This window comes from Pimephales promelas, chromosome 24 (genome assembly GCF_988280905.1).
Source record: "Pimephales promelas chromosome 24, fPimPro1.hap1.1, whole genome shotgun sequence".
Classification (NCBI taxonomy): Eukaryota; Metazoa; Chordata; class Actinopteri; order Cypriniformes; family Leuciscidae; genus Pimephales; species Pimephales promelas.
This window is the reverse complement of record NC_142792.1, coordinates 9,633,426-9,643,355: the sequence shown is the minus strand read 5'-3', so window position 1 is coordinate 9,643,355 and position 9,930 is coordinate 9,633,426.

The following is a 9,930-nucleotide window of genomic DNA, read 5'->3' as shown; positions in this document are numbered from 1 at the left end:
CTAGACTACAAAACAAATCTATAGGCCACTCTATAAACAAAGCCTATGCAAATGACGCAGGGCCAAAAAAAAAAAAAAAAAAAAAAAATCAGAAACAAAAAGAAGATGGTCACATTTTGCTAGATTTCGGGACCTTGGAAATGGTGTAGATGGGTTGATAACATGAAATTATTTGGGAAGCTGCTGATGCCCTGTGGTCTGACCTGCTATTGTCACATAAAACCATTTTAAACTAAAATAATTGCTACATATTTTTCAGTTATTATACATGGATTATTAGGATTATACATTTATTTATTCGGTTATAGCCTGCATAATCTCATACGAAGAATTTTTTTAGAATAAATAAATTTAATTTGGTGAAGGCAAAAAAAAAAGTTTGAAAACAGCAAAAAGAAGTGTCGATCAGTTGCAGCACCTAAAACATACACGTTTCCTTAAATATCTAAATAAATTTGAACATAACATGATGCTGATAAAAAGTTATGCGTTATGCATATGCGTCAACCCCTCAGATATCCAGCCCTATTTTTGCAGAGGGATGCTGTGAATGCAATTCCACACATGCGCCTTATTTCTGCATTGAGACTACACACAGCATAACCTCTGTTGTAAATAACCTTGAAAAAATATCCAATATAATCTGTAATAATAACAAAAATAGGCTATGCATTGTTTTCCTTTTCAGTCCACAAAACCCGTAAAATGATAATTCATTGGTAGGCTAAATATGCAGGATAATATTTCAAAAAGAAAACAATTATGTACACAATCCATTATTAGTCTGAAATTTATGTTTGATTTCAAACAATCATTTAGAAACTTACCTGATGCGTACGTCTCAAAATCCTGACTTTTTTCAGACTCGGCTTCTTCCTTTAGTTTAGGCTATTTATTTATTTCTGAACGCTAGCACAACTTTTAACACAACTAAAATCTAAAACTTGCTCTTCTCTACCTAATTTGCAAAGGTTCGACGACAATCTGAGCGATTGGTATCGAAAAACGACCCGACTTTTCTCCAAACACGTCACGCAGAGCTCGCGCTGATTTAAACTCGTTCGCTTCCATGAGTGAACGCGGACTTATCAAGCTCTCTCGCCGCATAATCGAGCATTTTTCAATGAGACAAAGAAGTCAAAGCGTCGTCACTGACTTCCTGAGTATCAAATAACAAATGCAGCCCAGTTTCCCCCCCTTACATATTCTCTCTCTCTTTTCCACCTGGAGAGTCGCTGTACCTGCGCAGCTCCAGGTGCTCAAACGACTCTCCTAATTTAAGCTTTTCTCTTCTCAACATGCTGGCAAAATTAAACGTGTCGATATGCACAGAAGGTAGCCCGCTTGTTTAGTCTGCAACCGTGAGGATTTGCCAATGGAAAGATAATTAGTTAAGCATCTTACCCCAGTGCCGAAGGAATAATCCAACCCTCCTCTTGTCTCCAGCATTTTGCGATGTAACTAACTCAGGTGCTTTTTTTTTCTGTCCTTTTAAGGTGGAGCTGACGGGAGGCGAGGCTCAATGATTGAGCATGCTGCACTTCTAGCAAAACGTTATATAGGCTACAGCTGGCACTGGGTTAGGCTACTTCATCTTCGGATTAAAAGATTTTCAAACCCGAATTATTCTGGAGAACGGTTTTCATTTTATATACAAAAATGATGAAGCGAGACCGCAACAACAGCGCCTATTTATAGTCTCAGCAGTGCGAATTATTCGAAGATTTTCAAGGCGATGTAATTTTTTTTTAAAGAATTCCTGCCAGTAAACAACCCAAATTGTCAATTTCAACTATCTCGAAAGAGTTGAAAATAAAACATTAAAGTTTTTTTTCTACAAAGCGAAAAATAGTTGTTTTCTAAAGGTTACTTCTGTTTGTCAGCGATGGACATACATCATCACACGAACGTTAATTTAACGAATTCTGTGCAATTCAGATTTTTGTCGTCACTGAAAGGTTGTTGAAACGAGTTTATGTTTAAAGATCGCACGCTGGCCTTCGTGATGTGACTTGAATTCGTGATGTTTGGCAAAAATACAGAAACCAGTCTATTTTTTCTTTCTTGTTCAAATACGCAACGCCATTTCTCTGATTTATATTAAGACTATAGGCCTGCATAGTTGGATTTAATTGCGCAGTATAATTTGCATGCCTATATTCTTTATTTATCAGTGCTGTACTAATATAGGCTAAATGTAAATAATTTAAACAATAAATTAAAAACAGAATAGCCTATCTGAATATACACTTTAGTGAAAATAGTTCTTTAGAATGGCATCACTAATGTCGCGGTGTTCTGATTAATTTGTTGTTCAATTTAGACAGCAGAGCAAACTCTTGCAAACACATATTGGACTAAATGTGACGTGTGAGGGCCAAGACAGGTGTTTACCTGTATTACTGGCAGACAAAGAGGCTCTGTCTGTATTGAGAGAGAGAGAGAGAGAGAGAGAGAGAGAGAGAGAGAGAGAGAGAGAGAGAGAGAGAGAGAGAGAGAGAGAGAGAGAGAGAGAGAGCAAAAGGGGGAATGAAAGAACTAAGCTGAAAAAAAGACTCTTGAACCAGAATAAATTGGTTTGCTAGTCTGAGCTGGTCTAACAGCCTAATCGAAGAGAACTTTTGCCTGTTTTTAATGAGGTTTTGTGCACCTGTCAGTTGGCTGGGAGCTAAACCAGCTGAAGACCAGCTTCTCTGATCTATAAAAAAATATTGTAGATGATCAAAAAAGAGAAAAAAAAGCAGCATACATCTTCAGTAGCCTATAGTCTATCAATAAGTGATAATGCATTGCATTGGTTTAGGATTTTCTCCCTGTGCATGTCAGGTCTTGAGTTTTGGGATCAGATGACATCATCCAGATGGTCAGTAATGAACAGGCATTCAAATGCACCATTTCATCTGCTCTATAGGCTATGCCTGCAGGCCAGTTAGCATCCTTTTACACAACACTCTTCGGTAGTTAGCAGCCTGAATCCATCATTGTGCTCTGCATGTTGCTTGACTTTAAAACAAAATATCAGGACCGTATGCTGTTATACATTAAAGTCTTTTTAATAATGTTTATTTCTAATCTATGTAGTCATTTCTGTCTATTTCTAATAATTCCTGCATAGGTTTAGGTCTGCCTGCATTAAACTGTTATAAAAGGTTACCCAATTAAACTGATATAAAAGGTTACCCAATGCAGGCGTCATCACAGACAGTATCCCTCCATCCTGGAAGACATCAGGCAGGACATCTTTAGAGCAGCTGTAGTCGGTGCATCACAGTGGCTGGGGAACCGAGGCTGTCCTCCATTGGGTCGCTCCTCATATATATATACCGGTCCACGTTACCCACAACCCCCGAGTCCACTTACCTGCTGTTGATAGTTGAAGCCTCTACTGACACCTCAGTGGAAAAAAACCTCTATATTTTTAAATTATGCTGGTGGCGTTAGTCTGGCGGCTCTGGTTACATCTATTCAAACCGAATAGCCGGAGTGAAACCTATCCCAAGGGCTCTTTGTTGACCAGTCAGCCCTGGTCGAGTCCTCCCCTCACCGTCCACTCTTCATTCAACTGATTAACTTCTGGAAAAGTCGAAACACGAGCCGCAGATCACCTGTATGAGGGAAGCTGAGTGAAGCTGTTGAATTTTTAAAATAGTCATTTCGTTGCAGCTACCTGTCGGTCCATATGAGGTTTAGAGCCCTCCCCACCTGCTAGGACGGGTATCGGGTGTAACCGGCCCACTCTTGGCACATCGAGTGATACCAGCCATGTGTTGGTGATACATGAAACGGGCGTAAGGAACAAAAAGCGTGGTGCAATAATTTACAGATGATCAGCGGAGCATTTGATGTACTGACAAACGTCTATCATACCTCGTCTGTTATATTATACATTAAATATTATATTCTATAGAGTTAATATTATAGTTATAAGAATGATACACTTACTATGTCATCAACAGTTTTCAATCCACCGTTTGTGGTTCAAATAATTCTAAGAGATTGTAGCCTAAGTATTAATATTGTTTGTTCTGGGGGAAAAGTATTATAATCATAAAATCCCTTAGTAATAAAATAATATAAAACACTATAAGAAAGTAAAATAAGAAGATATTAGTTGCTTGCTTGCTTTCTTTCTAAAATTATTTTATTACTACAATTTTTTTTAGGAATTCCAATTTCAGTTCATTTCAGAAAAAAACTGCTATATATATATATATATATATATATATTAGCGCTATACAAACTTTTGTCAGATGTGATTACTCGCAACTAATCAATTTAACAGTAACAATTTCTTGGAAGTAAAAGATTTTAAAATGTTTGTTGCTCATAATTTAGTCCCTTATTTGTAAATTAATAAATGTAGCTATGTATTACAATTTTATGTTTAAATATTTCCCAGCATCTCTTAAAAGCTTTAACACAAGCTGCAAAGACACATGAAGAAGATGTAACTGCAGACTGTCAAAAAGCTCATTTTAACCATTCTAGTGGGGATGATGGTTTGAGAACATATTGAGATGCTGTTAATAGACTGCATGGGGTGTAATATAATTAATATTGATCTGATATGGTTTCTAAATAGAAAAAAAGCAATTCAGATAAACAAGGAAGAAAAAAAATAAAAATACTGTGTTAGGAAAGTTGGTATAAAAATCTGCTCAGGCAATTTGTATGTAAAAGGATTAATAAAATTAAAAGCTCACTGAGCACAAAATACCGGAATACGATTGTATTTAAATAACAATACCAATATAATAAAAGAATAGTAATTTTTTTCATAGGGCTTTTTATCTCCCTGTATGTCATCGCCTTACCATCAGCAACTAAGTTGGCATTATCAGTCACCATGGAGACGGGGAGTCAGAGCATCTGCCATTTGTGTCTTTGTCTGAGGCGTTTTTAATCAGACGGTCATCCATTAATAACAAAGTTGGGCTGGTTTAGTAACCGAGTCCTCGACACGAGAGACGCTCAGCCGGGCAAGATCCACTGTCTCACATGTCAGCATCAGGATGCCATTTCACAGGAGACGCACTCTGACATGAAATGAAAATAAGGCAATAGTTTAGCTTATGGTCTATATTTTATTATTATCATCCAATAATTCAGTCATATCAACCGTTGATAGGACACACTACAATTCTGTACCCATCTAATAAAAATATGTTCAAATAATATTTTGCTATCGTTCCAATGTTTTTGGTCAAGTTTTGGTTCTGTGAAAAGTGATGTAGCATTCCATTATTTTGTAAACGTTATGAAAATGTTACATTTGAATAATTTCGATTATTAAAGACCAGATAACTCTGAACAAATGTTCTAATAGTGTTTCTGGAAGAACGTTTGTTGATAACCTATTGAGAACGTTTCTTGTTTGCTGAATATCTGCAAAGTCATTAACTGATTAAAGTTCAAAAGTGCAGACTGCGATTACAGGGATGGATATCAACTACCGCATCATCCTTACAAAGCTGCAGTCCTGTTAAAGATAAGCAATATTTGCCATTCATTCTGGAGCAATTCCAACCCCATTTTTTTGTAGGCTATATCTTTCCATAATTGAATTTTTCTGCGCATGCCATTTATCATATAGTTGTGAAAACAAATCCCAACACATATACCTCTAAGCCCTTTAGTCTGAAATTGTTTTAAGTGAAAATGATGGAGACATTAACAAATATGAAAGGGTATCAAGCTTCTCCTGTGAGTTTGCTGAACCTGCAGGGACTGGTCACATGACGGTGAAGCTAATTCCGGCCAATCACGGCAGCAGTCTGGGGCTGGGCATTACATCATGTAGGCCTGTAGCCCTCTTGACCATCGCACTGCAGATAAACTAAAGGCTTTGAATATTTCATTGAGGAGCTCATGTTTCTCCATCACTGGAGGTCAGGTCTTTGGAAAGAAGAGAAATACGCACTGCCCCATTTCTGTCCCAGCTCGATGTCTTCTTCTCCTCGACTACTTACGCATAGACTCTGACCCAGAGGAAATGTTCATGGGGGGATCTGGAGTTATAATGGGGCAAAACAGATGTGTTTAAACTACAGACAAGCAGAAAAAGGGGTGGAATCTGAAGGAGAGTAATGGCATGCAGTTTGTATTCGTTTGTTAATTCTCCTTAAGCATAAAAGAACAAGTGAGGCAGACTGCTGCGTGACAGATATGTTTTGGTTGAAAAGATTAATTTGCCTTATGTTACTAAATTGTTTCCTCCCTTGTAAAAGGAGTGATGTCGTCCCCTGCAGGCCACCAATGCCACTACATTTGGATTAGGATTCTACTTTGTGTAACTCATGGTCATGGGGCACCTGCTGGCCAGTGTTGAATTCTTCTGCACATAAAACTGGAAACATATACAGCCGTGGGCAAAATGAATGGTACCACTGGTAAATATGAACAAAGGAGCCTGTGACAATAAATCTGCATTGTTAATCCTTATGATCTTTAATTAGGATCTAAATTAGTAAATCACAAAAATCTAACCTTTCATTGTAAAAAGAATTTTAAAAATAGGGGGAAATCTCTATGAAATGTGTTTTTCTCCAATTCACGCTGGCCACGATTAATGTCACCCTTTTATTCAATACTTTTTTGCAACCTCCTTTTGCCACGATAACAGCTCTGAGTTTTCTCCTATAATGCGGATGAGTTTGAAGAACACCTAACAAGAGATCAGAGACCATTTCAGAATCTCTTCAGATCCTTCAGATTCCCAGATCCATGTTGGTGCTTCTTCTCTTCAGTTCACTCCTCGTTGTCCGTATGGAAGATCCAACCATGACCCATTATAATATTTATGGCCTTTTTATATGTTGGTATTTGATAGAATCCATTTATCTGAACAAAACAGTCCCACGATTTCAAAGATCCGCAGTGGTATTTAACAGTTGGCATGGGAAACATTTCACAGCTCAAATGTGAATATAGCCTACTTATATTTACTCATAAGAATTTGTAGGGGTGCAAATAATTGTGGAGAACGTCTTTTGGAGAAAAAAACTTTTATTTCATAATGTGATTTACCCCCCACTTTCAATTGTTTTACTTCAATGATGTTTAATGTAATGCTTTTGGCCCACTTTATACATTGAGATGGCCTAAATTATATCTGCTATCTATGTCTTAAGTGCTGTTATTTATAGTCTAATTTTGGATGAAATGAAGAGCCTTTTTGGTGGTCTTGCAACCGTTATAAAATAAATATTAGATAATGGACTTTAATGCATATTATTCTCCTCTTGGCCACTTTTGAAACCTGCCTGCTCTCTAGCGGTGGTAACAACATAATGCATGTAAACTATCATAAGGCAGAGGGAAGCATCCCTTGAGGCTTTATTTACCCATTCCAAAAATTGAATGTATTCAAAATACATTTAAATATTTTTAATATAAATTCAAATATATCGGAATATCATTTGAATCATTCTAAATCATTTGAGCTTTAACATCATAAAATTCACACAACGGATTTATACTTACTGATGTTTGCACTGTAGCTCTCACGCCAAAATGATGTCATTTCCTGTGAGGTCTTTGATCACTAAAGGAATATTACGAAACTCCAACAGGGTAGAAATATAAATTTAAGATATGTATGTGTATATTTATTATTATATATATACATGTATATATTACAGTCTATAAAGAAAATGCATTCAAACTACGTGGTAATTTAAATAAAATGGATAGCAAAACATATATTCGTTTTATTTTTACGTTTTATTATTTCTTAATTTAAAGAAATACAAGTTAGTAATAAATTTCAATTTTTTGTTAAAAGTTAACAAGGACACTTCTACTTATTTACTTTCAAATTCACTTCAAGATCATTTAATTGTGATATTACCATAAACTAATATGAGGGTTTTTATCGTGAGTTTAACATTTCACCCAATATACATGATATGAAATGAAATCGAATGAAAATGAAAAACAAAATGAGCCATTTCGAAGAAAGATACAAAGCAGTTTGTACACATATTTAATATTTTATTAAAAAAAGAAGTTATTACAGTTTACTGTACACAGCTATTTAAGAGATTATAATCCTATATAGATAAAGAGCATTTGTCCTTTGTGACAGGCATGCCCACTTCACAATGCAAAAGAGAAAAAAAGAGTGGCAAAAAATAGAGTAAGATTAATGGTTAAGGAAATAAAAGGGACAAATTACCATAATACCTGGGATTTAAAAAAAAAGTGTAAAAGAAAAAAAAACAGTGTATTTTCTTTTTTAAATCAGCGTATCACACACTAGGAACTAGATACAGATACTAATTAAAAAATAAATCCATGCTGTGTGCCCACATAAGCCCCATGTCTGAGCACCCTCTTGAAGCACAGGTATAAGGGACTAAAGGAGTGGACAGCCAGGACTCAATTAGACTGGACTCTACACCGGACGCATGCAAAGTGCACTGGAAAGCTCGTCATCAACACAATTGCAAGAGACGCGATGCCATTGGCCGAGAAGGCCAGCAGGGGGAGCCTCTGAGGCCATGGCAGCAACCGGAAGACACATCTCTTCTTCCTCTCTCTCTCTCTCTCTCTCTCTCTCTCTGGCAAACAAACAGCTGGAGACCACGCCATTAATAACTGCTGTCCCCTGAATGTGTAGGTGTGCAATATTTGTGCGTGTGTGTAAGCACTGGGGGCTTATGAGTGCAAAACACAAAGGACACACTGTAATTATTTATTCCACCCCACCCACTAAACAACTTAAAAATAAAAATAAATATAAACTCCCTTCAACCCCACAGACCTTTTAAGCACATATTACCTTACTCAGATGGATGCCTCTGTTATTGACATGAGGGGGAAAAATAGGAATCCAAAAATTAGTAAATAAATTCACAAAAATGGTGTTTCTAAATTACATTGGAAGCACGCTTATACATTTGTTTATTTGAGATTCTCAAATTCTTTAGTCATTTTACTCTTTGACATGACATTTGTTAAAAACAAAGGAAAAATGTTTTTTTAAACTAAATCTCCTCTCATATTAGATCAAAAATGAAGCAGAAATGAAATAGAGAAGCTGAGTCTGTTGTGTTTGTCAGGGTGCGTGTTGCTTGGCATGGCAAAATGTTTACCAAGGCAACCAAACCACAACGAGAAGCATTTTCTTCCATACATGTCTGAAAGATGTGAAACAAAGGCCCGTCTAAACATATGCCGTCTCTCTCCTTGTGACCATTATAACTTCCTCTCAATACAATACTGCATATAAGTGATGGTTTTCTTCTTTTTCTTGAAAACATGAACCCCCAATAACCAATTTAGACTAAAAAAAAAAAAAAAAAATGTTCAACTGAGACTTCTCTTCTTTTTTATCCTATTGCACAATTTGGCCAATTCTTGACTTGGGCTAAAACAAGGTCAAATGCTTAGCCCATAAAGCATTGATTTAATTCAAAATGAAAAAGAGAGCGTAAAAAAGGCATGGGATAAAAATAAGCAGCTCTGAATCATTCACGCCAGCTGAACTAAACTGAAACACCTCCCTTAATGCCATTCCGCTGGGGTCGACGTCGGTTTTGTAACATTGTACGCTTCACTTCAACCCCTTTTCGTTTACATTTTGGACTATGAATGAATCTGCAAGTGCATTCAGAATGCGAGATTTGTGAGAATACTGCAAAACACACACACACACACACACAAACTAAATCTGGTTCTTCATGTTACCAACATGCCACTGATGATATCTGCAGATGTTGAAATTCAAAAGCTCTTTATACAGAAGATATCTGCCCGTTTCCACAACGTAGCGGCCAAACCCCACCTCAGCATTAGTAAATGTTACTCGGCCTTCTCCTAAAACCACAAGTAGATCCGAGGCAGATCCAAATGGGATCCTTCGAATAACATCTGTGTTCGGACAAGCAGGTTACGAAACCTAAACCCATGTGAACAACTATTTTTGAT